Source organism: Sinocyclocheilus rhinocerous, unplaced genomic scaffold (assembly GCF_001515625.1).
Source record: "Sinocyclocheilus rhinocerous isolate Xijiao unplaced genomic scaffold, SAMN03320098_v1.1 scaffold2537, whole genome shotgun sequence".
In the NCBI taxonomy this organism is placed as follows: domain Eukaryota; kingdom Metazoa; phylum Chordata; class Actinopteri; order Cypriniformes; family Cyprinidae; genus Sinocyclocheilus; species Sinocyclocheilus rhinocerous.
This window is the reverse complement of record NW_015625621.1, coordinates 98,055-103,208: the sequence shown is the minus strand read 5'-3', so window position 1 is coordinate 103,208 and position 5,154 is coordinate 98,055. Positions and strand designations below refer to the sequence as shown.

General features: G+C 36.0%; 1 protein-coding gene across 1 annotated transcript in view; it reads right to left on the bottom strand.

Moving 5' to 3' along the window:
• LOC107705090 (voltage-gated potassium channel subunit beta-1) overlaps positions 1 to 5,154 on the bottom strand; it is a 56,847-nt gene that overhangs the window by 5,037 nt on the left and 46,656 nt on the right. The gene's annotated exons all lie outside the window — the stretch shown is intronic.

The window sequence follows — 5,154 nt, the reverse complement described above, 5'->3', positions numbered from 1 at the left end:
TATATATATATATATATACTGTGTTAATATGAAGGAATTTTCAGTATTGGTGTTTTCCCATATTTTGAAGTATGCAGTACCTTCTACTGAAATTTTTTTTTCTGTGTGTGCTATCTCAGACTTCAGGTGGTGACTTAATCTGGTATTGTACAATATAGTTTCATTCACTGTGTGTCTCAGCTTGGGTGGATTATGTTCAGCTTGACGTACTTTTGTGTGGTTTCACTTAATTCAGTAAGTGCACTCATGAGGAACAAAAAGGAATGATAAAGTACAGTGTAACTTTATATTCCCTTCAGCCTTTACCCTGCTGATGAAATTGTAATCAGGTAAGAAACAAAAAGCGAGAAAGCAGGGTCGAGAGTCAGGGGACTGCAGAGCCACTGAGGAACTTTAATATGCACTGCACACAGTGAGAAGCGCTAAACTCTGGACACTTTTCGTGTCAATGCAGCAGAAAAGCACTGCATAGTGATCTGCCTGCCCATGCCTATGAGACAGACAGCGAGAGAGAGAGGCATCCACATCTGTCCCATGTTTAAAGATAAGTACCAGAAATGATTAAGGAGTCTAGGCTTGCTGTGGGTTTTTGTTAAATGTGAGCCAAAATCATCACAATTAAAAGAACCAAAGACTTAAACTACTTCAGTCTGTGAACATTGAACTTATTTAATACACAAGTTTCACAATTTGAGTTGAATTACTGAAATAAATGAACTTTTCCACGACATTCTAATTTATTGAGATGCACCTGTATGTCAGAAAAGGAACTGGTTATGTGATGCAATTGTCAGTTAAAAATGTTAGTTGAAGTGTTGAGGTCATAACATAGTATTATGCAAGGAACTGTGTGAAAATATGTTTTTGTTAATGAATAATCTTCCCCTGTAATAATAAATTGTGTTTAAAGGAATAAAACACCGGAGTTAATTTAAGCTGGAAACTGCAGTGAATTGCATGTACATTTTTGGAGTTTATCAAAAATGTAGCTAGAGTATGAAGATAGAATTGTTGCATAATTCCAAATAAATATATTATAATCCACAAATAAATGTAAAGAAGATTAACAAAAAATATAACATATTGACAAATAAACAGAATGAGATCCACAAAAAAAATCTTAGAGTTTCACAAACATGAATTAAATTCACAAATAAATAAAATGAGAAAAAAAAACATTTAATCTGACAACTTTGCCTGGCATTCCTTTTTGAATCAGGTCCTGTGCATTTGTAGATCGCTGCATGCATTTGTGGATCGTTCCCCGTACATTTGTGAATGGCTTTCTGTACATTTGTGGATCGCTGCGCGCATTTGTGGATTTTGAAATATTTCTGGCGTCAAGATGCTGACAAACCCACAAATGTGTGGACTCAGCGTCTACTCAAGCCAATCAGATAACAGCCACATCTCGCTGACCAATCGTAGCATGTTCTTGCTATAGCCAATCACATTTTGCTTTACAATCAGGGCAGGAGCAGATTCATTTTGCACCCCTGTAAGGAACTGCATTATGGTCATTTCAAGTTCTATAGCTTCTAACAGTTATATATTAAAACATATTTCAGATGACAGACATCATAAAGTGATTTTGTAGGATTTCTAACAAGGCACTGAATGAACACTCATTTAATATTCTTTCAGCAAATGGACTCAATTTAGGGTTTAATAGGCAGACTCAATGGGTGAAGTGAACTGGTAAGGTTGTCATTAACCTTGTGTTTGTAACAAATAATCGTTTTTACATCTTTTGTTTGGGGAAAATGTAAAAACAGTATAGGGAAGTACCACTTAAAAATCAATCAAGGATTGCCGGTTGGCAGGAACTGTGTTGGATTTCATGAGTCTGAGTAAGTAGTGATGGAGTCAAAGCTGAAAAGCTTGTTAAAGTAGAGAGGTCTGGAACAAATGGCTGAGTCAGGGTGACCTTGGCATCCAGCGCAAAGCTTTGAAATATTACTAAGCCCTGAATGCTACAAAACAGAACAGCTCTAAACGGTACATACATTACCAGAGGGCCATGCTGATCCTCCTCTAACAAGAGAATATTGATTGAGCCCACGAAAAGAGCGAATATGAAAATCTTTCGAAAATCTCCCTTTTGGCTTTACAAGGTGCTATAGGTAAGCTATTTCAGTCATGCTAACTTGCTAACTCCAAACTCCATCCTCCACAGACACATCAGCAAACCTGCACTGCATCCGAATATGCATATATTGAAAGACAGTAGCTATATGGAAAGAGTAGTATGACAAATTCACAGTGGAGGAGTTGCGAATGGCAGAGAAATGATGCAACTGACAGCGTAAAGCCCACAGTATACTTCTGTGTTTGCATACAGTGCGAGTGATGCACATTTTTATCAACAGCATGGTATGTACGCACTGTATGCCTGCAGTCCGATTTTTCTACAACATACACTTAGCTTGCACAAGGGTTTTTTGCACCTATAGTGCCCAGGCCTAGTTTCACAGTCAAAAAAGAAACCGATGAGACGGAACAACAACATACTCAGACCCAGACACAAAACAAGGATGAAACTTTTTATTGCACATGCGTCGAGCACATGTGTTCATGCACGCTATCAAATGGAGTATACTAACTGAAAGGCTATGAGTTCGGCTGTCAAAACTGAAGTATACTGTGGGCTTAAGTCACATGACAATGGCAACGCATTGGTGTTGTATCTACGTATTTCATTAGTTCGATACACATTTATACTAATAGAGCATACTTTTTTAACGGTCACAGAAGAAGTCCTCATTAAATTTACAGGTAGTACCTACTCATACAGTATATGATTTCGGATGCAACAAGCCTGCATAAAATGATTCACAGTCAGAGAGTGTTTCTGATTGGCTAAAGAGTGACTTTTTTGCTGCTTACAGAGTTTAGGGCTGTCACACATACATTACAAATTCTCAGGACACCTATTACAGTGATATCAGCCAGGTAGTATTGGACATTTTACGCAAGGTATTTAAAAAAGCCTAGCATCTTTAAAAGCTATAAAAGCATAAACTGGCTTGAATTCCTCTATGGTTAATGTTGTGGTCACACTACACTTTGAGCATGCAAAATGTCTTCGGACGATGCACCGGTCGTGATATAACGTCACACTCTGCAATATCTTTTTAAAAACTTAAATTCAACACATAACAAATAATAATAAATCCAAAATGTAAAAACAAACAATCTACTCCACTTTCCTGCAGAACTGCGGTTTTAAATTTCTGTTCTTTTATTTAAGCTACGAGGTCATGCCATGACTTCTATTGGTCACATGGTTTTCATACAAATTAAAAAAAAAAAAATCCCTTAATTTGCATTTTTTTTACGCTCGCTTTAGGTGGTTTTTTACTTTATTTAGTTGTAAATTGTGAAGAGTTAATGTGAATAATGGGATATGGAAATGCATTTACCGAATAAATTCCTCCATGTGCATCAAAAAGTCATGTGACTTTGCGTGATGGGACATATAAATTGACTAGCCAGTGGACCGATCTCATTGCACAGCTTCTTAAATGTTGTTATGGACATTCTTAAATGCCCGACCAAAGTCTGTCGTCAAAGTATTTCTGTACAATTGCCTCACAGAACTGTCTTGACTGCATTCCCAAACAGCAGGCATCCACCTCCAAAAGCAATGACTGCATTTATTGTGTTTCATTTGCACGTTCTGAGGCGCAAGTAATTTATTATATATGAAAATTATTATATTCAGTGGCTTCTCCTACTTATCTTAGTGATATTTAGTGCCAGTTTATCAAGAAGTGAATATTTGTTTTTTTGACTTGTTGGATGGAAACGGTGCTTATTCGCAAATGTTTTATGAGATATTCCAATTTTGCGCATAAGTTAAATTCGCAACTTTGGATGGAAACCCAGCTACTGAAGAAATTAATAATAAAATATTTATATTTCAAATAAATGCTGTTTTTGCACTTTCTATTCATCAAAGTATTCTGCTTTTATATATTATACATATTAAGCATTTGTATTTTATACATATTAAGCAGCACAACTGTTTTCGACATTAATAAAATGTGACCCTGGACCACAAAACCAGTCATAAGGGTCAATTTTCTGAAATTGAGATTTACACATCATCTAAAAGATGAACAAATAATCTTTCCATTGATGTATGGTTTGTTAGGATAGGACAATATTTGGCTGAGATGTAACTATTTGAAAATCTGGAATCTGAGGGTGCAAAAAAATCAAAATACAGAGAAAATCGCCTTTAAAGTTGTCCAAATGAAGTTCTTAGCAATGCATATTACTAATTAAAAATTAAGTTTTTATATATTTACAGTAGGAAATTTACAAAATATTTTCATGGAACATGATCTTTACTTAATATCCTAATGATTTTTGGCATAAAATAAAAATCGAAAATTTTGGCCCATACAATGTTTTTTGACTATTGATAAAAATATACCCAAGCGACTTAAGACTGTTTTTGTGGTCCAGGGTCACATATAAGAAAATCTTGAGCAGTATAGAATTATAAGTATTTCTGAAGGATCATGTAAATGGAGACTTCTTTGCCATCACATGAATACAATATCACATTTTAAAATATTCTGAAAATAGAAAACATTTATTTTAAACTGTAATAATAATTCACAATATTACTGTTTTACTGGATTTTGTGATCAAATAAGTGCTGCACTGGTGAGCATAAGAGACTAGGGATGCACCGAATGTTCAGCAACCTAAATTATTCGGCCGAAAATAGCAAAAAAATCTCTTTCGGTGTTCGGCCGAATAATATGTACCGAACAATGACTAACGCGATCAAATAGAGGCACGCACTAATGCAGCAAACATGTCGGCAGTGTGAAAGTATTTAAAACTATCAGAGAAAGACGCAGAAATCATTACAAGCACAAAGCAACGACAGCGCGAGTCTGTTTAGTGCTTCATATGTCTCCGATGAGAAGAAAGAGGTGGCGGTTGCTGGTGGTTAGGCTACTGTATGACGATTGAAATCGCAAAATGGCCTCAAACGATTAGTAAATAAACTGCAGAATGTTATATTTTCTAATGCACGCACGAATTGCATGTATTCTGACAGCGCTGCACAAGCTCGCGGCGCCAGGGTTCAAAGTCCAAAGAGCGAGGAAAATCTGCGCTGAACTTGTTACTCGT